The sequence below is a fragment of the Cygnus olor genome, chromosome 5 (assembly GCF_009769625.2).
Source record: "Cygnus olor isolate bCygOlo1 chromosome 5, bCygOlo1.pri.v2, whole genome shotgun sequence".
Taxonomy (NCBI): Eukaryota; Metazoa; Chordata; class Aves; order Anseriformes; family Anatidae; genus Cygnus; species Cygnus olor.
Window position 1 is genome coordinate 64,774,193 of NC_049173.1, and position 25,591 is coordinate 64,799,783.

The window sequence follows — 25,591 nt, forward strand, 5'->3', positions numbered from 1 at the left end:
GAAGTAGTTCTGGATTCTTAAAGCTATGAATTTAATTTTAACAGGAGATGAACTGGCAAATGCTCTGTACTCAGTTCTTTTTTTGACTTCCTCTTGAGTCATTTTGCATAATGAAGGGCATAAACAACATATATATCAGTGTCATTGCTGAAAAATAATAGTGCATTTGTAACTAGAGACCTGCAGACTCTTTAAAGTAAACATTTTTTTAAAAGCAAGTACACCTTTTTTTTTTTTTTTTTAAATCAAATGACCTCTTCAAAGTGCCCCACCACAGGTATGGCTGAGTATCTGAAACTTCAGGAGAAAGTATTTGTAGTTTGTTAATTACTTTTACTGGGTGAGATCCTGGGAGGTGATAAATTCTGGCAAGATTCTCCAAAATTAATGGGAATGGTGGGTACTTAATGCTTTGTAGAATTTGACCCAGAGTCTGTGTGAACTGCCTCTTTTGACTGCTGGTAATTAAATGGTTATTCTTGCAATGGAACTGCAAGCTGCGTTAATCATAGTGCTGCAAACATTACTGTGCAATTAATTCTTTTTCAGGGCTTTCAAAAGTAGCTCTTGAAGCTGACAGCTGCAGCCTGCAACGTATCAGGTGCCTTATATAGCAACTGTAATGAAAACTCACATGAGTGTAAGGTCAGTCTCTCCACAGTATGTACTAATTAAATTTCCACTTTCCTTTAAAAAGCAGATCACATCTGGCCCAAAGACAGGAACCCATTGTGCCAGACATGTAATGGAATAGGTGTTGTTTTGTACTTCTCATCTCTGAAAGATAATGACATGGAAAATTCATTCTCTTCTACTCTTTAGTAATCTTCCATCTGCTATTGTAGTTGTTTGTACAGCTGAAAACAAAAGCTAATCACAAACCTCTACTTTAAAAGAGTTTTTTTGTGAGCTCCCATGTCAACATTAGTTTATATAGACGAGGTTGTTGAAGCAGAAGTGTTGCAAAGCAGTGTGGAATATGGTTCAATGGTATTTGCAAGATTGGGTTATTAATATTGCAGCATCCATGTAAACTAGTTGCTAGAAATTAGATTTATTTTTTTTTATATATAGATATTTTCATAGCTTGTTGTCCACTTTAATATGTTTCAGGTGAGTCTTCTAGTTCTTTGGGAAGCAGTCTTTAAACTTGGAGCACAACATCAATACTTTTCTCTTGGAATTCAGTCTGAACTTAAGGAAGAATTTGGCCAAGTGGATTTCTATTATTCCTTTCATGATGAAAAATTAGATATTTCTGTGGGCTGCGGTGAAGTCTTGGATATCTGCCTGTTCTGTGCATACCCCAAAATACACTTTCCCATTTATATTGAAGGTAAATTAATTTACACGCCTTCTACTAATTCCTGCATGAGAACGCAATCTTTCTTGTCTTAAAGATGGACAGTAACATACAGGAATCTCATTGTGATGTTGAAGAAATTTCTAACTATGTTCTGGCATTTCTGACTGCAGTATAAGATCCCAGACTGTCTGAAGATGAGGAAAAATATCTTAAAAAGAAGTGGGGTGTCTCAGCCCAGATAAACTCTAAACTGTGACTCAAGACATATGGAAGTCAGACATCTGAGATGAGCAATGTAGAGACACTATTTTTGTCATTTTTGGAATAGCAAGTTTTCTAACCCACATCAGAACGAAACCTGCTTTTCTAATTTTGGAGGGGATGGGTAGAAACCTGGCTGGAGGTGACATCACAGTTGTGCTCGTGGATCCTGGCATGTCAGTGCGAAAAACGCATGTGTTCCAGACTTTTCATTCAGTAACATGCATGGCCAAACATCAGCCTGTGGAGGTGGAGGGAATGACTGTGTTAAGTCTTCACTACTTTAAAATGCCATTAATTTCAGAAGGACAGAATTTCACTATAATACTCTCAAAGAAATAGAAATTACTGAAGAGGGAATGACAGCTGCAGAGGAAGCAGTCAATCCTTGTATTATTTTTTATGTAAAATGTACCTGATACTGTTCCTCATTTATCTTTGCTTTGTGTCTTAATAGGACCAAAGACAGTTATTTCTTCCAAGCTGTTTGTCAGAAAGGCGATTCCAAATGAACTTCCAAGAAATTGAAGTTGATGAGCAGATTCCAAGATGAGCAGTATTACCATGGCCATACAACAGGCACACCATGACTGGGTGAGCATTTTCTCTTAAGGGTTGCAGAACACAGAAAAACTCTAGAAGAGCAGGCTGAAATGCAGAGTTGATTTGATTGGCAAGCAACTGAGAGGAGTCTCTTCTTCAGGAAGAGAACAATGTTTCCAGATACCATATTCTATGGTATACTGTTTGCTTACCTATCCCAAACTAGGGACCTTGAAATTTTGTATTCTAAGTAGTTAGTAAATACTGCCTTTCCTGAAAAAGCTGTCCTGTGTCACTGCAGAATGTTTTCTATTGCACACAAAACACGAGAGGGTTAATTCCTCTACATGAAAGAAGCCAAAGTGAGAAATAGGTTATTTGCTGGGAATCCAGTCATAGTGTAACTGAGCAAGAAGTGTTCTTTTGCAAATAAAAAATAAAAAAAAGAATGATGATAGATAGCTTTAAGCACTGGTGGGTAGATTGCTGTATGGCTCTTTGAGATCAGCCAATTGCAAAAGCAGTCTCAGCAAAATACTAGTTTAATGAGTCTGTTTTGTGAACAATTGATGCTCTGGAAGGCAGTGATTTTCTTTCCTATTACTTTGTGTAAACATACTCTCATTCAGCCTAATTGAACTATGTGAATAGTTCCATTGAAAGTAATAAGATTAACCATGCTGGAAGCCAAGCACATTCTTAAATATCTTCCTAAGCAGTGACTGCAGAATTTAGTACAACACGGGCCCCAAGGAAGCCTGAGCCATTTTGTTTTGCCATATTACCTCCAATGGAAAAAAGTATGCACAGTAAATTACTAATTCTGGTAGATCTTGTTTCCCATGAATGTCATCCATAAATTCTCAAAATAACAAAATTTCATTTGCCTTTTGGATTTTGCTCCTCAACACACCCATCTCCTCCATTATTTTCTCTATATTTTAAAATTAATTTCCAAGCTTGTAGTGAATTTTGTAGATAAAGTGTTTATTTATTTATAGGTTACAGTAGAAACCAGTGTAAGGTATATCCTGTGCATTCTGATATGCACATACAAGTAAATGAATGTGTTTTTATATGTTAGTTGGGAAGATAAGTAAACTTTTTACTCATCCAAAGGTATATTTTCCATAACTTTTGCCATAGAATATATGTGAATTTAACTTAAGATGTCAGTGTGGATAGTTTGTATCCTTTGGTAGAGGAATCTTCTGATCTCTCCTATTCTTTTTAATCTTTTATCTATGTGCATGATAGAGGAGATTGCTCTGCAAAGAACAGACTCTTTGGAGAAATACCACAGAACCACTCATGTTGATGTGAAACACATGTTTTGCAGATGCAGGTAAGACAGAAAGTCTTTAAGTTGTCAGGCTTAGTGGAAGCTGGATACTTTTGGCTGTAGCCATTTCCTTTCAAATCTTAGTGGGTTTTTGTGTGTGTGTGTGTGAGAGAGAGAGAGCATTTTTGTTCTAATTTTGTGTCACATGCTTTGATCTGTTTCCTAATCTCACACTTAGGTTAATTTCATTTGTAGTGTACTGACCATTTCATCAAGAGAAAATTTTATATGCATGTAAAGACTTCAGAGTTTTGGATTGTGCTGAAAAATTCTAGACATGGAACTCCATGGGGAGTGTCCTCTTCCTTATATGAACCACTGTAATAACAATGGTGTTCAGTAATACTGTACATTACTCATACTTTCAGCAGGTATAGTCACAGAATCACAGAACCACAGTAAAGCTTTTAGTCTCTGCATATCTGCTAGATTTTCAAAAGAAAACATATACCTACTAAAATACAAGTCTCGGGGCTTAATGGACCAATGAGGGCCATCAGCTTCATTCTATCTTTGAGGCCAGTGATCTTTGAGTACTCAGCGGTTTCCAACCTGGTGGACTGCGAGTCCCAGACTCAGGGAGTAAGGAAAGGGCATAAGATATTGAAAAATGATAACACACATTAAAAGGAAAAGACGCCCCTCTGTTTCTGGCAACATTTATATCTAAATATCATTTTTTATCACAAAAGAAAGAGATTATTAAAAACTCGTAATTGACTTGTAGTCCTGAAATCTATGCAAACCAGTGCCTAAGCTGTACGATGTGTATGCTTTTTAGATTAAATATGATTTTAAGTGAAAGGAAAGCCAGCAGCCAGTTTGGAATTTGCATTTTGGCAGCTTCACATAAGAGTTACAGACCATGGTCTGGGCTGAGTTCTCCAGAGGAGACAGGCAGGGTCACGGTTTGTGATTTATTTAGTTTCATGACATTCTTTTAGCTACATGGAAAAAATTCTGATGTTCGTTGTGCTTCAGTGTTCCTTAATCTCACAGTGAGAGACATACCTAAGGAACCTTCTGCCCATATTAAGTGTAGTATTTAAGTGGCACACAAGCAATGTCTGAACAATTAATTTTGAGTCAATAGTAGTTAGTCTATAGGAGAGAGAGAATATAATTTGCAGCAAAGGTGTTCATGTCATCCTGAGAATATTAAGTAGGAGTTCTATTTGGCACTTTCAGAGGTCTCCCAGTGGAAGACTAATGTTCACAATTCAACAAGATTGTTGATCATCAGTGAGAAGAGCCAGCAGAATATTTAAAGCTTTGAAAAAAAAAGTATTGAAGAGGAAGAGCTCCAGGAGCTCCGTTTACTTAATCTATCCAATGAAAGGTAAAAGGGTGGTTCTATCATAATTATATGAGAAATATAATAGTCTCATAATATATAAGAAATAAAATTTTCCTATGGAGGGCTTCCCAAAGTCTGTCAGACAAAAATAAAGTTGTGATGTTTGAAACTGACAAATTGAGAATCAGAAGATTAAATATTTTTACTAATTGGACCCACGTTTACCAAGGATAGACATGGATTATGCTTCCCTGGAAACACCTTAAATCAAGAATAGATAATGCTTCATAAAGTATGAATTGCTTGAATGAGTTTTGACTTTGATTCAAATTGATACTCCTGTTTTTTCAATTTTTTTTTATTCTTGACAATTAAGTGTTACAGGTTGGTCACAATGTTTTGGCAATTAATACATGCTTTTTTCCCATAGGACCTACTAGAATTTTAAAAGTCTACGTATAGAAACAATTAGCAAAACATTCCCTTTTCCTACTTAGGAACCAAAACACAATTGCACACGGTTATCTCTGTTCACCAGGTTATGCTAGATGTTTGACAATTTTAATTTAAAGTGGATTAAACATTTGTGTATTGTTTACAAATTAGGTTCTATAAAACATCCTGAGTACATGAAAATGACAGCAATTGATGTGAAGTAACATACACACACAATTAATGCTGACTGAATTGCTAATTAAAGCATCGACATCTCATTTGCAATGAGATACTGCGGGTCTTTTGCAAAAAGAATTGGTAGTGTTGTCATGTAATTTCTCCGTTTTCCTCAGCTTGTAGTTTGATGTCCTGTAGTTAAAGTTTGACTAAAGATTCGGTCTCACCTTGTAAAAGTCTCTTGCAATGTAAGAAAAGCCTTAGGATAAAAACCAAAAGTCACCTTTCGGCAAGAATTGACCCCCCCTCCCTCCTCCATGCTTTCTCCTACCAAAGGAGATAAATTGTGCCACACTATTGTTTATTGTTAATTGTTTTACTAGCTACACTAGCATTCTTACCCTTTCTGCTTTCTTTCCCTGGCCCTCAGGAAAACTAAGTAGTGCTATTACAGTGGTAAATTATGCAGTAAATGCAGGAATCTGGCCTGAAAGGAAAGTACATTTTCGATGTTACATTTTATAACATGAATTCTTATCTGGAAAAGGTAAAATGCTAAATTTCAGAAGCGAGGTTGTGGAGTGCCCCTTAAAACAGTAGTTACATGTAACAAATGCTTGGTTTGGCAGAAGCAGATTGACCAGATGTGGTCTCACAGTTTTAGAGCATGTGAGTATCTCCTGGTTGAAGTAATTGGGTTCTCTTGCCTGGCCACATGTATACAAAGATCAGTCTGGATATTCAATGACCAGAGCAGGATTATTTCTTGCAAGGTGAGTAAATTTTGAAAGGGTTTTAAAAATAAATGCTGTGGTCTGGCATATGCTGATTTAGTGGTGTGGGTAGAGAGGCAATCATAAGGAAGAAGGAACACAGAATAGCACCGCTAACACTGAGAGTGGAACCAGAGGCTACAGGGTGAAAAAAAGTGACTGCGTGGAGCATTCCCAGCGCTGCTGAGCTGCCACTGTTTGCCAACTGACTTCATGAATAAGGCAGCCAATGAGCACATACAAGGGGATGTATTCCCAGCAGTTTGAGCAGGCTTTGCCTAAAGCTTTTTCGGGAACAGAGACTCCATTTGTGCAAGGAAAGTGTCTCTTGGCTTAGGTGATTTCAGAGAGAGGTACATGCACACTTCTTGATACCATTCCACTCTTTATCTGTTAATGTAATTAATTTACAAGACTGATGCATTATCTCTGCTCTCTGTGATCTGTTAGAGAGGACCAAAAAGGAGCTCACTCAAACCAAGCAGAGTCCAGAAATGTGTAGGAGTTAGACATGTGAGGAGACTTAGTAGAAGCACTGAGGAGGCTGAGTTATGCATGGATATCCTAAGGCAAAATCATATTTTTTACCTCCAGGAATAATGTGTGCAGAGAGGACCTCTGCATTCCCTCAGGCATTCTGCACACCTGCCCTGCTTGCAAGGAAGAAGATTCAAAAGCAAGCCCTACAAAATGACAATAGTAATTTATTATTATTATTATTATTATTTTCAAAGGGTAGGAAGAAACTGCTTGGTATTTTGCATGCCTTATCTGAGATGTTTGGTTTCAATGAGAGCTGTAAATGTACATCACCAAGCAGAATACAGATACATTTTTTATCAGCATTTTTGTAGCTTGTAGCACTGCAAACTTATCTTGTAGGAGGATACTCTAGCTCAGGCTGCATCCTCAACTTGCATGCCTCAGTTAAATGGCTGAAATGACTTGGAATGAACGGGTAACCTCACTAGTAGATTAAAAATCAACCAAACAAATGAAACAATTCTGAGGGATCTCATTGAGGTTATTATAATTGAGAAAATAGTGTCAGTAGATGTTCAAGTTATTCCATGCCTTACTGGGTGGGAACACTGGGGGACAGGAATTTTACCTTGTTAGAAATTACTCAAACAGTGGGGTGATGTGGTAACAGCACTATCACTCTGATTGCCCTGTTTGACTAAAAGATCCATCCCAAATGGAACCATGCTTTATACAGGAAACATTTGTGATGTCAGTCTCCCATGTCACATAACCTTCTACCTTTCAGGTTCATAAGTGACTTTGGTATTTGGAAGATATACCATTACTGTCTCTGACAGAATCTTTGTAACTTCAAAGTCTTTTGAGACAGAAAAGTAACTTGAAGTATTTATAACAGCTCAAACTTTGAAATAAGAACAGTGTCTAACAATTGTTATCCTTTACTGGTCTTTCTAATAAGATATTATATGACAGGAATACTAAATGGCTTCAGCTTAGCAAATGAACCTTTAATTCCTTCTTCAAAAGTATCTGGTTTACTCATTCTGGCAGCTAAAATGTGAAAATAGGTAGTAGTTCATATAGCCATATCATTAAATAAGTCTTACTTTCCCTAATAGCCAGAGTCTGCCAGAAGAACTTGCCCTGTATACATCAATTCTCTTACTATCCTTATTAATAGCATAAGAAATGGAAATGCCATGGTGTTCAGTGAATTTTCTAGATTAAAATATATTTAGATAGCTGACAGATGAGGGATTTACTAATGGCAGTAGAAGAAATACAAGACACAGAAACCCAGAAGTGTTTCTGAATAATTTTGTGCTTATTCAACTTTGTGTCCAGTCTTTCCCCAGATGAAGTCCAGTGTTTTACAACCAAGCCTTTTGCTTGGCTTTGAGATTGGAGGCAGGAGGGTAAAGTACTTAGGCTTGCTGTCTAGAGCCATAGATATTTTTAATGTGATAGACTGCCATATTCTAGCTCAAGTAGTGCATAGAGGCTCTGCTTTCCATACATTATCGTTGCTGAACGTACAAAAGCCATTCAGGCCTGTCAGGGAATCACTACTTTTCTTGTTCATACTTTCACAGCAGTAACGTGTCTTTCTTTTAATCCCTGTAGGGGATAATATTTTATGGCAGATTAGCTAACATGACATGCCTAATAAGTTACTAGGAAACTAGGTCTGTGGTTGGCAATATTTATGCAAAGCATGGTATGCATTTATGATAATGAAAGCAGCCAATGGTGGTTGGTCCACTGCAAGGGAAGTTACTGTGAGGCTAATGATGGATGAAGGTGGAAGGGATGATGTTTTAATAAGTAGAACTGATTGCTTGATCTTTCCACTCCATGGAAGTGAAATGTTTTTCTGCTGGGGCCAACAGACATAATTGGATGAAGTTTTCCTGTTAGAGGCATTTTATTTAGGTGATACAAGGAACATGAAAATAACAGTAGTAATAATAAGGAAAAACAAACAAACAAACAAACAAAAGCACAGGAAATACGTAAGTGATTTGCAAATAGCAGGTGTGCTAGTGATTGTTCTTCATGTACTTTTTTTTTTTTACAAAAGACTTGTATGCATTACATGTATGCATTATATTATTAAGTTAGGCATTATACATTGGTTTAACGGGCCTAATTTTCCTAAGGGTTGTGTTAAAAATACGTGCCAGTGAGGATCACACTCCTTTGCTCTTTGAAATATAAGGCCTAATTGTGAAGAAAGACTATGGCCTAGGTCATTAACTGCTAAATCATACCTGTTTGCATCTAATAAGGAATCAACATATTTTATGGAAATAAAAGAAAAATTAACAAAATTTAAAATGATTAAATTATTAAAATTACTATAATAAAATGTATATTTATTAAACTATCAGCATTGAAATATCATTATAAACTTAAGGTATTGCTACAATTATTTTATATTGAGGTAATGGTCACACACACACAGCTTTATAAAGGGTATTCCTGATTAGACTCTGGAAAAAGGGCATTTCTAATAGCAGGTTTTCTTGGGCTGCATCCTTTCTGCTAGAGAACAGATAAAAGTTTCCAAAGAATAAAAGTTATGGGACAAGCAAATGGTAGGATGCAACAAAGAGGGCTGCTGTCTACCATCACCAGTACCTTCTTCTCTGGTAAAGAGACTAGGGGCCAGTATAAAAGAATGATGGGGAAAGTGCTTCTATAATATGGCATCAAATAAAGCACTAGGTTCCAGCTCCAAACTTTGGTGAATAAAACAAATTTCCTTCATACAACAAAGATGAACTGTTAAGATGTGTATGCCAATGAAAAATGAACACTTGGGTGAACAGATTTATTCCTGAAAAGTATTTCATTATACATTCTGTGTAATAGAAGAGAAATGAGAGACAGCACACTTCATCAAGCAGTATTAAAATATGTATTCATCTAGCTGGGAGTTTGAGATGTATTTTTATAATAGTTCTTCCAGTATTTTATCATTTTCCTATTGGCTGGTATCATTTGCCTAACAGGTTTAGACTTGATCTTTTTCTCTTTTAACAGGTTTTCTCTGTATAGTTTTGATTTGGAATAACTGGGATAGAGGAAAGTTTTTAACAGTTCTTTTTGTAAGTGGTATTTCTTTACAGATATTGTATTAATAGATATATAAAGATACTATTTTTATTAGGTCTATTCACCTAAAAGAACTGGAAGTGCACTTACTCAAACTATAAATCAGGTAGATTCAAGGCCCAACTTTTCTTTCAGATTTTGGAGAATGACTGTTTTGGATAAGAAGAGTAAATGAGCCAGTGCATCTCACAGGAGAATGCACTTAGCTACATGCTATTAGCAGCTACGTATATCCATATGTATAGAACTTTAGGTATGCGTTTGATTCCCGTTGTCCTCAGTGAGCCGAAAGTAGTGTATCCTGGTGTTTTGCTGAACTGAGCCCAGGTTCATTGAAGTATTTTTGCTCTGAGTTTCTGTTCAGGTTATAGCTTTGCGTTGATATTAAAAGGGGTAGGAGGTTAAGTATTTTGTAGAATCTGAACTATAATGCATTTTCTTATGAAAGCATTTCAGGGACCTTTTCTTATTGAAGACAAAGTTGAAAGGAACACAAGGTATTCTCAGTGGAATGACAATAGGTATTAAAGAACCAAGTACCATTTCTTGTTTATAAACAGAAGATGGAGAACATTTCAAAGTTAAAAAGTAATTCTAAAGGTAAAAAAAAAATATTTCTATTTTCTTTTTCCTAAAGTGCTAGTTCAGATATAGAGCAAAATTGCTTTGGGAGCAGAAAAAAACAATGGCTGCCTATAAAAAGCAAATACCTTTGCAACCCTGTTAAATGGATTTTTGAGAAATAGAGAAATGGCGTACTTTCTCTGAGAATTCTCAGTTTGATGCTCAGCCAAGCCACTTCCATTTAACTTTTTTTTTTTTTTAAGGAGCTATGATTAAAATAATAACTAGAAAGGAGTGAAGAGTATTATTCTTCCTAAGGGAAGTGCTATGTCAACATTGTTTTCAACCTGAATTAAAGAAAAAAAGTCCAAGTATCAAAACTTTTTGCTGAATGAAAGGTTTTAGGTTGAAAGTATTGGAATAAAAAGCCTTCAAATTGAAATGTCTTAATCTCCAAATTGGTGTCTAGAAGAGAGAGTTCTTCAGGTCAGGAGACATTTTGGCCAATTCATAACCAACAGGCTGCTGAAAGCTCTCCGTCAGGCAGAAGAGAACAGCTCTGAATACAAATATTCTCAGTGGGTGCACATAAAACTGTGGTTTCTCAACAGAACTGAAACAGTAGAATCACCAAACAGAATTTTTGCTCAATAGTGACTTAAACAGAATTTTTGCTCAATAGTGACTTTTTTTTTTCCAGTGGGGTTACAACAGATTTGTCTTGGCAAATAAGACTTCCCTGTTGTTATTTGGAATAAAAACATGTAATTCACAAGGTGATTACTAACATCAAGCAAAAAACTGTGATAAGTGCTTGAAGTCTTACTGTGAATCACTGGTTGTGTCACTGACTTTATCAAAAATGTTTTATAAACAGTCACTGTTAGGTTATAAAAGTTACGCAGGAACATTTTATTGTCATGGTGTGTTGGTGTTTAGACAAGTGGATCTGTATTTAAGCTGTGGTTGTGGGATGCACAGAGCATCAAGGCCTCCAGCAAAAGAGCCACTGCCAGTGCAGGTCTTTGTTGCTTTTGGGAGAAGACACGGGCATGGTGCACTCGGCTGCCATCGCCCACCTCCCTCCTGGCTGCTCTGAGGGGAGTGCCCAACCTCACTCATGGAGATGTGCAGCTAACGCTGAGGGCTGCGAGCTCTTCAGCACTGAGAGCTATGACACTCGTACATCCTATGGTTTACATGCCCAGAGCAAGGAAACGGGTCTGTGTTATCACACCCGCAGGACTGTGCTAGAGAGCGCGGCAGAGCGGCAGCAGGTGAGTGACCAGGCTGCTGGCCTGGGCCAGGGGCAAAGGGCGGCCTCGTGCTGCCCCTCAGGTGGGCACAAGGCGGTGCCATGGCTGGGCCCTGCCGCCGGGCGGCCCTTCTGGAACGTTCCAGCGGTGGCAGCCATTGGGCAGTGGCTGTTGGGGCTGTGCCTGGCACGTGCTTGCCTGAGGCGGTGCCGCCCTGCCATGCGCCCCTTCCCAGGGCGGCAGCAAGTCTGGGAGCGGGCAGCAAGCCTGACGGCTTTTTTGGCCAAAAGGCAGGCTGGCAGGCTTCCTGAGCCGGTATATAATGGAGGCTTATGTATAAAGAGTGATTGGGAATTCACCGTAGGAACAGTTTGGGAAATAGTTTTGACTGCCCATTGAAGTGGGGTGCAGGTGGCTGAGCGAGGCAGCTTTCCGCATGCCCTGAGGTGCTACGAGTTGTTGTAATTACTATACGCACTCTGGGTCTGCAAGGTTTCCTGTTAATAAATTCTTGCTGAAAAAAAAAAATGCAGTGTGCCACCTATTTTACACTACTTCCTCCCTGCCCCCCAGTTACTGGAAGCTAGAGGTAGACTGTGGTTCAAAATTTGTTGCGAATTGCCCACTCCTAAGCTCTTCTGGCTGTAGCGGGGAGGCATACCTGTGAGACCTTGCAGGGGCGATGGTTGTGTCCTGCTGCTGCGCTCTGTGGGCTGCCTTCTGCACTCAGCCTGGGGTGGAAACGTTGAGCTCTGTGCACTCCTCCCCAGTGCATTTTTCTTGGAAAAGGCAAGTTCCTTTGGTACACAAAACCTTGTAGTTAGCCTTCATAGCTAAGGCTATTACTTGGTCTGCGTTCCTCTGTTGCGCCATACAATCTGACAATTGGATGTATCTGGTAGCCAGATTGCTTGTTATTTTAATTAATGCTATTGGAATTATATGTATGAAATACAGCAGTGCTGCTTGGTTATATCTCTGGTAGCTGTTTCATGTCTTCGGAAAGACATGGTGGAGTTCAGGACATCCATTGTAATCTGCTGCCATGCTGGGATTCAAGGCTCAAGATGTGTGCACATTGCATGGTGTGGAGTTGAACAGCCTGTAAGGAGGAGGGTGGTGAGAAGCTGAGCTGTCCCTATGGATGTGCCTGTGACAGGGAGAGAGGGAGACTTTTTAAAAAGAACTAGAGCAGTAACAAATTTTCTTGTAATTGTTACAATATCATCCTCTGTAGAGTTACTAAAAATATTTTTTTTTATTCTGGAATAAATATTTAACCTCATATTTGAGATGTGGTTTGAATGTGTTTCTATTCATGAGAGTTATCTCAATTTTATCTGCAGCATTAAAACAGAATAAAGATAGCAGCATCGTATTTTGCTGTAGCTGTGCAGGGAAACAGTCACTGTAGACAAAGGTCTCCCTCTGTAACAGTGGTTGTTCCTTCTTGCCTGCTCACCTGGAGATGATGAAAAGCTGCAGAAACAGCTATATATATACTGCTCTTTGGTTGGACTACAATTTGTTGCCAGTAAGGGTTTTATGGGTATTGGGAAAAAGGTTGGTGATGAAAATAAGAGATGGAGGGTTGGGCTTTTCTGTCTTCCTTTACAGAGAAATATATATGTTTTGTAACATTTCATGTCACATTGCTTGTTTCTCTAGTCCATTTGTTTTCCTAGAAGTGCGAAGTGTTGAACTGTTACCACATGTTACCACATAGTTGGTTGACAGGTTAGTTCCCATGGTTCTGCTGAATAAAGGAAACTGCAAGGTTTATAGGTACAGCCTTGGGCAATTCACTGCTTACTGCAATTGTAACAAACGTAAAGTTAAGTGTATTTATGTAGTAATTTCCTTCCCCAAGCTTTTAAACTGATGGTGGGTTAGTTCTGGCCTTCTATTTTGTATGTTCATACTTGGCCCCTGATGTCAGCGTAAATCTACTTGTGTACATCATGTGTCTCTATATCAACTTGAATATGTCTATATTGAAACAATTTGCTTAGTCACAAGGGTTCATTTGCTTTTCTCCTTCTTACGATGGTGTAAAATTTGTTCTGAGGTGTTTGGTCTGTCCTCTTAAGAAGGATTTAGTTGCAGAAATGTGTAAAGGGGTCTGTGCAGTGTTGATGTATTTTGCGAGTACGGAACATGCAAAGAACATGCATGGATTTTTGTCACCGACTGCCTAATCGGTTGGTTGTACACCTCTTTCCTCAGAGGAGGCAGAGGTTCATTATGGCGATGTGTTCATGAATCAAGGACTACAATTACTTTTGAGAAGAATGTTGCTTTAATTAGGGGCTTTGGCTTCCAAAATGTGCGGTAAGTCAGATGTCAGAGTTAAGTGGAGTATAGATTTCTAGTGTGTTTATGTTCTTTGGTAACTACTTAAGTGCTTGGCTTGCCCTCGTGATTAATGTGAGGTTTCCTACCACACAATGAAACTTTGTACTGCAGAATAGCAGCATGTCTATGAGTAACTAGCTGAGGGACTGTATGTTACACCTTTGCTTAGCTTATGATAACTTTTTTAAGGTGACCGTACCCTTACTCAATCATACCATCAGTTTTGGTACTGAAACTAAACCATTCAGTTATTGTTATTTTGTTTTCATTCTGGTTCTTCTTGGTTCGTACATTGTAGTACTGAATACATTTAAGAAAATGAACATTTATTTTGGTAGCTGACTGGGAGCTGAAATTTTCTGTTTTTAAAAGACTTTTCTGTAATTCTCAAAGGCCATTCTAGCTCTGGGTAATCTCTTTAGTGCTGTGGGTTTTCATCTATATTGGTATGCAGCAATGTGCGCAAATCCTGCTCAAACATTGTTTTCTTTATGTGATTGATTTAATCAAAAATGTTTGTGATGGACAGTGCACATTTTTCAGAGCAAATAACTAGTGAAAAACTGTGAAAAACAAGCTATTTGTTAAAACAAAACAACGAAAACAAAAACAAACAAAAACAACCAACCAGATTTTAACCTTGATTTTAACCTTGAGTGTTTAGTAGACAAGAAAGTGTAACAAAGAGTGAATACATTGTTACAAATTTGAGACTGATACCTATTTGAATTTGTCTTAGCTTCAATTATTGAATTATTGATAGCTATATTTTTATTTATTGGGTTTTTATTAAGTTAGTTAAGCCAAAACATGTCCTTCTCTCTCTCTCTTTCTGTATTGGTCCCCAAATTTGGAATTCTGTTGGCTTCTGGGACTAATGGTCCCCACGTTTATATGTCTGTTTCTTTAAACCCTATGAAAATAGTTGTTGGAATAGTCTGAAACACAACAAAAACACTTGTCATTTGTTTTTTCTTACTAAAAGCTGTGTATGATAATATGTTGAAATGCAAGCCTTGACAGTACAGGAAGGGCTGGAATCTTTTTGAATGGAAAGAAACAGAGTTTGAGAGCACTTTAGGAAGTGACAAATGCTTTATTTTTTTAAAATAGATGAAAAGTTTCTTTCTCCCAAAATATCTTTGGCAAGGTCCTTCCAGGTGTTCTTACGGGGCTACTTGAGTACTGCTCTGCAGAAGTAGGAGCTCCATTACAGATAACATTCAACCTTCAATCTGAAAGGCACACACTGAAATTCTGGGTCTTATGCAGGAAAATATAATAGCCTACATCGATTTTTATGGGGCTGGACAGCTGCTCTGTCAGCACAGGGAAAAAGTTCCTCATACCACTCCATTTGTACTTGGCAGATCTCCATTTTGTGCTTTGTGGCATGACTATAAGGCTGTGCCAGGGATATTTATTTAAAAACAGCAACAACAAAACCCAGGTTGCTGCCAGATAGCATAATGAATGGATCTGCAGTAAAATAAACATATTTTCTTTCATCTCATGATGTATGATGGGAAGACTGCTGTATGTTAGAAAATGTTGTGCTACTTTGGTTTTATCTCAGCTGTGCAGAAGGAAAAAAAATAATAAAAGGAAAGATGTGGCTTCATGTTTAGTTACCCATCAATCTTAGCTACAGCTTGTGAATTTCACAAATTCTTGACTTTTTTTCTTCACCTCTTACTCTTACGGGAAGCTTTTGTTTTCACAAAAAGTATTGCTTCTTTTGTGAAGTAGGTTTATTGGTGTTTCATTTTCATCAAGTAGTACTTCTTGACCATGATTCTGTGACTATTTTGGGGAGCCACAATAAATGGGAGCAATCCGGACAATGATTAAGCAGTCAAAATTGAACTATTTTGCTCTGACTCCTTCCTTTTTTAGTTTATTTATCTTTCATTTTTACTGTGAAGGAGGCAGAAGTGGAAGGGAGATAGTGCTGGTGTATCAGACGTGTTTCTTCCTTTCAGAAAGGAACTTGACAGCTAATGCTGTGCAGTCTTGTCTCTGCAGTGTGTCTTAGAACCTGGTAGGAGAGGTTGGGCAGGATGGGTACTGATATTTTTCAGTATGAACGCATAAATGACATGCATCTTGATGTTATCCATTTGTCAGAGCCCAGAGTTTCATGCGTTTTTCAAATGCTGTCACACTTGTTGGTTTGAATGAAAGAAGCCCTAAAGCAGGGAGGTTGTTTAAGTTGAAAAAATAATTGTGCAGTATGTCAGGATTTGCATGTAACCATGCTGTTGAGTTGTTTAGCAATGAATTTAAAAAGATGAGTTTGTGAAATGATACCACAAAACACATGTGGCGATTTAATTATCTTAACCTTTATTCATGAGAAGGTTGTACCAAACTAACTGTATAGTTACAGTAATACTAACCTCCCTGTTCTTATCCTTTCTGACTAGCCAGTCATGTTTGTGCATGTGTAGTCATCTGTGTTGTGAGCTAGTGAGGTTACAGTAACTGTTCTGTAGCAGTCAGGCTTTGCTTGTAGAAAGAAATGTTGTGTAAAGTATATTTTATATCAGCCATTATCATTGTGGTCATTATTGAGTTTAGTAGCAGTGTATCGGTGAAAAACACGTGTCTTGACTGGAGAAGTCGTACCAATCCCAATTTGTAGGTGTAGACTGCTGTGTTCACGGAACTGCCCCTAGCACCTCCATGGCAGTTTTTGTTCAACATTTCACAGGCAGCAAGTGGTTAACATGAGGATCTCAATTATCTTGTTGCTGGTGCATGTCTTATTTATGTGTTAAAAATATGAGATAAGAGTTTGTGTTCTGAGAATTACAGACTGTTCCTTTAGCTGAGGAAATGAGTTATACTGCCCTGCACTGTTGCATTATGTATGTATTTGTTGCTTCAGGTAGGTTAGACTGTATCGCTGTATTATTATAAGAGCTTTTAACACTTAAAACAAAATCTTTTAGTTCACTATTTCATTATTTAGAAAAAAAATGCAATATCTTCCTCTTTAGAGAAAGAGGCCTAAACAAATATAAAACATGATACTTGTATTTTGTAGTTTTGTGATATTAATTCTCTGAATGCCTTAACATGCATATTGTTGGGAAGGTACTAACTTTACTGTTCTTGTCATCTATTACCTTAAAATTGAGAATCGTTGTTTTAGTTTTATGGCAAACCTATTATGAGCTTATATAATATTATGTTTTTAATCAGCAGTGCTTCAGATGATACTCCAGCTCAGTGGTAAGAGCTTGCTTTAGCTCAAATGATATTTTCCCAAAGCATGTATTAATGCATCCACTTATTCAAAGTCACTGTCACACTAAGAAGTGTAATTACAGACTGTATGGAGACTATTGATAAGAAAATGGAAAAAAAATGTATCAGCAAGATCAAAGAAGCACCTGAAGTTAATTATAAATTAGCACTCAAGTGTAGCCATCAAAATACTTTAATTATTACTGTAAGTTTAAAAAAAAATCCAGCATGATCTTGCAAGTTAGTTAATTTTACTGCTAAGTCCTCTCATTGTATTCATTTACACCTAAAATAACTGAAAGATGAATTCTTTCCAGCCTAAGAGAAAGGTAATAGAGATACCATGTGTCAAAGCTTTCTACTTGTACAGGAAGGTCAGACATTTCAGATATTTTTCGCATTGTCAGTGCCTCCATATTCCTACAATGAGGGTGATTAGAGAAACCCCATTGAAATAGGATGTATGATTGATGCATAAAACTGAATTATGCTGTTAAACTTACCTGCTACTAGTGTGCTAGTTTTTTTTTTTTTTTTTTTTTTTTTTTTTTTCCCAAATCAAGAAGGTACATAAAGCCTTATTATCAAGTTAGTTTTGAAGATGTAGCCCATGAGAACAACTAGTACTGGCAACCAGAGAGGTGCGTAGCGTTATCCAGTCTCTAGTGAGGGTCAGAGGGCTCAGAAGGTCATGAAGGGCTCAGAAGGGTCAGAAGGTCATGAGCCAACCCTTAGGTTAAGGCTTAGCAGTTGCTGTCTGATGCCATGGTACCTTCTCTAATGTAATTTGGAAAGCTCATGGACATACAAGGAGTGATGGTAATGGGGACAAAAGCTATTCATTTTGTTTTCTCTCTTTTTATAAAAAGAGATTAAATCTTTGTCCATAAGGCGTGCTGTTATCCACACAGGCCCAATAGAAAGTAGAATAAATCCAAGCGATCTGGTTTAGAATTCAGCTTGTCAAGAAATAGAGGTATTTGGTAACTTTTTGTCACCTACATATTCTAAAACTTTAGTTTTCTTTCAATTTAAAAAGCGTCTTTTTATGCTTATGCTAAATGAATTACCCAAAAGGAATAATTTAGCTAATGAATTTGGGATTTTTTTTCTTGCTTCTGAATCTGTAAACAGGTTGTAATTAGAGACAGATGAAAGATTGTGGAGAAATCAAAAGATAATTTAATCTGTTCTTTACAACTGGTTGTCCAGTATAACTATTATTGGTGGTTTTGCATTGTTTTGCTTTTAACTCTTACACATGAATTTCTATACATGAAATCAAATGAAAAGGGAAGCAAGGATGAATAGTAAAGGAACATGTAAAAAACATCTGGAATCTGAACTTCATTTTGATGAAAGATATATCTATTTTGTCACAAGCAGTTCGTCAGTTACCTTACAGATTGACTGATTTGGAAAAGCTCAAAACCAATCAGGTAATCCAACCAGATTAGTGTCATTCCATACAGGAATTTATCATCTTTTCTGAGATGAGCTGTACTAGACATCCCAGAGTTTCCACAGGAAACAGAGCAGCTCTTCTGTAGCTTCACCATTAGAAAACTTCTCCCAAAGTCCAAAATCAATCATTCATGTAGAAATTTCATCTCACTATTTTTTGTCATACCCACTGTACAGCTGGAAAAAAGTTCTTTTTTTGCAGCATTTTTTTAAATACTTGAAGATAGTTATGTCCTCTAAACCTATTTTCTATAGGCTAAATGATGCTAGTTCTTTCAGTTTTTCTCAAAGAATCTGGTGTGTGGGTGTCCATTCTTCATGTTATGTTCTGTTTTATTCCTGATCAATCTACTTGAAAAACATTAGTAATGAGCAAATTATGAACCTAAATGCCTGCAAAATGAGAGAAGTTTGACATCCTGAAAGTTTTCACAACTTCAGTGTCTTACAATAATTATTTCCTGCATTGTGGGGGGGGCAAACAAGAAAAATGGTATTTCACTTAAGAAGGTATGATGAGAAGTTTTGGTTTGAGACTCTGAAATTGCAAGTCTGCAGCAAAATTGAGGGCCAGCTTCTCTATTAATTCTGGAATATAGCTGTATAATGTGTAATGGGATATTATAGTGATAATATTGGAGCATAGATGTAGCATATTCATTGGATAAGAACAGTTTTGAAACATTTTTTTTTAAAGCACTGATAGTGGGATCCTAACCGTTAACATCAAGTTAGTTCAGTTCTAATCTCAGTAAAAGCTAGATTTTTCAGATATATTTAAATGTAGAATTAAGGGAAAGAAAAAATCAAGAAAATCTATAGCGCCTCTGCTTAAGAGGCATTTCCAAGATTCTGGTAAATGTATTTTGCTACTGCTTCAGAAATTGCTCTTTTGCTTTGATGTTGGTATTACAGCAGATTTGAAACAGGTAACTCATTTTCTAACAGATGTGGCCATTGAGTATGCAGAAACATTTCCCTGTTTTCATACACAGAAACAGTAGGAGAAATGGATTGAGAGTGTGATTACTTTAGTACGAGCTTTTGATCTTTCTCATTATCTTTTTATCAGCCCTATGCTACTCGAATGCAGCAAAGCTTTTTTACCGCCATGGAAGGATCAGCTGTGGAAGCAGTACAATATCATCCAGTGTATCCTGACAAAAGGGGAAAGCTTGGCCAGTGTGACAGCTTATTGATCTTCAATTACAAGATACAAGTTACTGCTGGAGTGTTTACAGAAGGGTTGTAAGTTTCTATCTAAACAGTGCATTTAAACTGATCTTCTACTATAGAATGTTCCCATGTGCTATTGGCAGTCAGCTGCTTCAAATGCATGTGCATGGAGTGCAACCTGAAATGCAGCATGCTGTAGGAGATGATTAGATAGTCTAATGTATGCTCTTTTTTAGGCTAATATATCTGACCTTCTGACTTAACACACTCTTCTAGTCCTGATTTTATATTTTCAACTCAAGCAATCCCAGATAGTGGTGTACAATGTCATTAAGCCACGCCATAATACTCTTAACAAGCAATTGATGTGGAATCTTGAATCTGATGGAACCATATTGTAATGCAAACTGAACAATGTATATAATGTTAATTCTAAAAGCTGAGCTTAATTTTTGTTCTGTTTGACCAATATTGCTAATAGAGAAAAACATTTTAATTTCTGTGGAACTGCTCATACACATTTTTAAAAGTCTCGTAACTCTATTACTTGTTCCTTGCTTTGATTTTGTTTCTGGCTGTTGCAACAACAGTGAGGATAAATTTTTCCAAGTGCCCACCTGCTGGCTTCATGGATCACTTACAAAGTTGTCACTAGCAGATATCAGACTAGTCAACTGCAAAAATGCTGTGGATCAGAATGAGCTAGCTGCTGCAGAAGATCTTGGTTTGATGACAGTCAATGTGAAAACTGATAGCTGCTGAAGTATGTGAACCGGAGTTCTCTCATTTATGCTAGCACAATACTCTTGCAAAGTGGTAGTCCAGTGTCCAACCACAATGAAATAGGATGAAAATCTCTCAACAATACTTGTGGGTTTTTTGTTGTTGTTGCTTCTTTATTTCCTTGTAAATACTTTGCCATTCTGAAGAAATGGAGGCTAAGATGATTAATATTTCAAGCAGAAAATATTTTGTCATCTGCCTGACTTCCCATCCCAAACTTGTGTGGAAGGATGGAAAGTAAATGAATTTGTTTGTGTGTCAATTGATTCACAATACATACTCAAATTTGTGGATTCTTGTATTTCAGAACTAAGCAAATAAACACCCTGAGGAAGGGCCTTCTCAATATGTCTCTTTAAATCTCTCACCATTTTTGATATCCCCAGGCTACGTATCTGTGTCATCGCTTTCGTTTTCAGTTTGTCTGTGTCTATAAGTGTTTTATCGTTATATTGGCAATACAGGCATGGTTATTAAATATATATATATATATATATACACATATATATATAAATAAAAATAATAAAGTTACTAAAATGAGATGTTTCTGAGGCACAAGATGTGCTGCTCATGGCATAAACAAGGATACTATACCAGTCTGTTGCTAGCTATTCCTTCTGTCTTCTCTGTTCTTAGGTCCTGTAAATTTTCTGTCTCTATGTATTTTTTACTGGGGGGATTATTTTAATCAGACTCCTATGCATGTTCCTCTGCCTACCCAAAGATAAACTTTGTGTGACAGATGCTTTGGCTTCATTCTCAATGTGTTCAAAATCTTTGTCTGCTTTTCAGGATGATTTGGTAGATGAAGGTCTGTACTTCTGTGATTAATCTTGACATTTGCTACTATTATTTTGGTTGTTGTTGCTAAATTACATATAATTATTTCTATGGTTGTGTTTTATTTAGCTTTTTGAAATCTGTCTAGAAGCTTACTAGGTGTAGCAAGTTTTAATGCAACTGGATTAATAGACTTGGACATGGTTTCAAATACATCACACTTGAAATATGAGTGTATATACATTTTTAATCCCCTTCCAAGTATCAATTGGTTAGAATTTTGATGATATTCTGTGCACTTTTCAGTTTTGTTGTTCTGGTTCTTTTTATTTCCCAGAAAGAATTTACATTCTTAATAAAAGTCTTTAATCTTAGAATTCCAGAATATGATCCAGTTTTAAGCAATGTAGTATATTTAGTTACACTTATATTAGGCAGTTACATATAAAAGTCCTAGTTTTTTGCTTTTAGCAGTAGCTTACTATACTTTTTATGACATATGAAAAGCAAACTATCTGAAGATGAGTACAGACCCTTATTGATACGCATCCAATTTGAACTTCAGCTGCCACATGCCATGTCTGCAATATCTCCTCTTAGAATGGGCTGCTGAACTGTTTTCTGGTAATTCAGTGCATACCTAGTAATTAGACAGGTCAATTTAATTCTCCTTTTGTTGTACAGTACAGGTGCTGAAAGCTGATGAGCAACAATCAATAGTACTTTCTTTAGCATAAATGCTTTTAAGGTAATTGCCCTGGAATCTTAAAGTTTTTTTTTTAAATGTGATCTTTGACAGCAGGGAGGTTCAAAAGAAATGTGGAGTGTGCATGTGATGTTGTTCTGGTAGGTGGGTTTGACATGATTCAAGGTATGGTCAGGATGTAGTGAGCTCTTTGCAGAAACAATTGACTTACGTGAATCATAAAGACGAATGCCTTCATTCAGACTGGTCAATTTTTCTTTCACACACACTGACAAAGTGATTGTCTAACATGGAACAAAACAGGACTGTAGTATGACTGCAGAACTGAACAGTATCTATTACCTATGTGTGAGTTTGCCGTTGCACCTAGATGCCCTCAAATCAGAGGCCCCTGTTGGACTTCAACCTATGTGTAGTCCCAGATTCAGGTTACTTTTTTCAATATCTTGAGAAGGTGTGAGTCTTGGATGATGACGTTGGAGGTAGTCCCTGGCTGAAGGAGGCTACAATCTAAAAATAGATTTTTATTTATTTTGGAAAGCAAGCAAGTTAAAGAATTAAAATAACTTGTGTATGGATGCCTAGCAGGTATGCAGTAAAGCCCAAAATGGATTCACAGTCTATTGGCACCATGGCTGTTTGATGAGCTCCTTGACCAGGCTTTTTCAAAGTGGATTCATCAAATAATGAAGTGTTACCTACTACATTTGTAAGCAGGTAATTGTACAAATGGTACATGGTAAACTGCTGCTTCTTGCCAGCAGGACTCCAGATTGGGCTCATCTATTTGCAGGAACTGATGCAGATAACTTTTGACGTGAAAGGGCTACAGCTAGCTTCCCATACTTCCATACAAATTTAAGAGGTGCCCTCCCTTCCATTTCTGCTTCCCCTTCTTGATTTCTCCAGCTGACTGCTGTGGCAGAGCTTGGTTAACTGGACACAAGATGAAATGTCACTATGATGCTGACCCACTTTACACCACTCAAAGTGAAGGACAATGTGCAAACTGTCCTCTGTTTCAAAGTGGTACAAAAATTTTACCACTTCTGGGCATGCTGGCTACTGGCAAACTCTCTGCTCCTTTTGCTGCTTAAAGCACAACTGAGCTCTGCATCAGTATGTGTTTGCCATTATTTGAAAGTGCTGGCCATTTTCTTCCAGGAAGATACTGCAACATTGCTGGACTGGTACATATGTGTCAGGCCAGGAGTGGTCATGTGTAGCCTAAAGTCCCTTACACCAAGCCTTGAAGTAGATCTACCTAACTTGTCTTCTATTAATACTTCAGTCTCTGTTGTTCTTAAATGTGAGGTGAAGGAAGTTGCAAGGAATGGCCTGATTTGTGATCAGTTAAATTTCTTGACTTGAGCCACTGATGCTGCAAAGGAATTTCCTTGGTAATAAAAATAATTTATGGATGAAACTAGGTAGCTCTTCATGAAGATTCAAGTCATAATTCCTTTCTTTGTGGAAGGTCATCTGTAATACTCAGATTAAACTGTTAAGGGCAGAGAATTAAAGGGATGTCACCTTGTTTACTTTGGCACATACTGAGTTAGTATGGGAGGTAAGATACAGATTGTCTAGAGAGAAAAGTGCAAAATTCATTTTTGCGTTGAAACTGAAAAGGAAAAAAGTCTAAGGACAGGAAAGGCCTGAATAACTTTTTTATGAAATCAAACTATTCATTGAAGATTCTATTTTTGGTGTTTATAAAATTGATGCTGTAAATGTTTTCTGACTTGATTGTTCTCCAACGTTTTATTGTGAACGTTAAGTGGAAAAAGAATAACTAGGTCCAGTTATGTAAGTTATAAACAAAAACCAATGCTAGAAAATTAACACAGGAGAATTTTCCTGACATTCTTCTAATCCTTAGGGCAGAAATCTATTTTTTTCCTTTTTCCTTAATTTTTTTTAAACAAGGTTTTTAGAAACTACATTCAGAGCATTTTGCCTGAATTGTAAATCATATGTGCTTATGATTTATAGGTTTCCATAGAGAAAATTTCAAAATCCTCTTAATTGTGAACATAATGAGTAAATTCCTTCAAACTTTATTCTGTCATGTCAGCAGAGATCTTAATTGCAAACTAATGAGGATTGGTGTAAATTTTGGATGTAAAAAAAAAAAAAAAAAAAGAACAACCAAAATATTCATTATAAATCATTGAATTCTTTTTCCTAAAAATGATTTGTGCTGGCTTTTGTTTTCATATAAAGGAAAATTATGTTTTCCTTTCATGTTATATATTTCATATAAAGGAAATTATCTGGGGCCATATTTTACAATGTGTTTTTTTTCAGTACAGAGGAGTTTGCCTTAAATTAAATTCAAACATGGCCCATTCCCCCTTTAATTTATTATTTTTGCCAGCATGTTTTTTACCCAGTGCTTCAGCTGAGCTGTCCCAAGTGACAGCCAGTTATACTGTCCTGGAAACCAACTTAATTCTTCCACGGGACTTTTTCACCCCTCAGCTCAATGGATCAGAATTACACATTTATAAATACTTTACTCTTTGAGGTTGTTCATTTCAGTTATGCTCCTATAGTCTTCCCTCATCATACAATAAAAGTAAGAGAAATTGAGTTTTGTAGGGTGGCATGACTGACTCTAATGTGATGGACAAATGAGATGATCACAGCCCTGATGATGGGAGACTCTAATCCAGAGACTTTACAAAATGCTAGGGTAGGTAACAAAGAATGTTGTCAAAGTGAAAATTTAGGAAATGTGAAAAGCCTACAATAATGCCTGGTTTCTCTTTTCTCTTGCCTTGAAAAGTTTCACATCAGATGTAGGGTTCACTAATAAAGTGAGCACTTAATACAAGTTTTGCATCCCCTGGAGAAGACTGCAAGCTGTAGCTGGAGGCAGCCTGGATTAACTGTAAGAATCTGTAATGAGAGACATGAAACCAGAATCTATTTATATTAATCCATATGCTCAAATGAGAATAAGTGAGAAGGACTTTGCCAGAACCTTGGTAGGGGCTCTTGCTGCACACTTTGTGACTGCTGATTACCTTTTCTCCCCATCAAAAGATCTATGGTTAGTGTAGTGGGCAATTAAAATGGTGTTGAAGCTCGAACTCCAACTCTGTCATCACTCTGAGAACTGAATTATTTTGTTCATGGCCATGTCATTTAATTTATCTCAGTCCAGATGAAATTTGGCCTGTTACAACAAAGTGTATGCTTTTTCTAGTACTGTTCCCATCTTGGAATCCAAATCCCAGTATAAACAATACATTTTAGAATGAACACAGTAAAAAGTAAAGTGCACACATACACCCTCCCCAAATCCTTTCCAAGAAAAAGAAGTTTTACTTTGAGGTTGATCTCTTTAAATTCTTGAAAAATCACCTGCAGTTTTTACTTGCACACCTGGCTCTTAAGAACTTTTACTCTGGAGCTTTTCATTTTGAGGCTTACTGGTTTTGAATACTTTTAAGTCCTTGTACTAGGTTTTACTAATCTATTTCACGGTTTTCTATAGAGATCATAGGTAG

The 25,591-nt window shown here is 37.0% G+C and overlaps 1 long non-coding RNA gene across 2 annotated transcripts; it reads left to right on the forward strand.

Annotated features, from left to right (window-relative positions):
• The first annotated feature begins 570 nt into the window (after nucleotides 1–570).
• Nucleotides 571–20,920, forward strand: LOC121071215. 2 transcript variants are annotated; one of them, XR_005820443.1, is made up of 6 exons: nucleotides 571–1,113; nucleotides 2,025–2,161; nucleotides 3,368–3,455; nucleotides 4,641–4,791; nucleotides 6,020–6,134; nucleotides 19,701–20,920. It is a non-coding gene; the product is annotated as an uncharacterized LOC121071215 (long non-coding RNA). The 2 variants fall into 2 exon arrangements; XR_005820444.1 differs by lacking the exon at nucleotides 571–1,113 and adding an exon at nucleotides 1,124–1,336.
• Nucleotides 20,921–25,591: the final 4,671 nt, after the last annotated feature.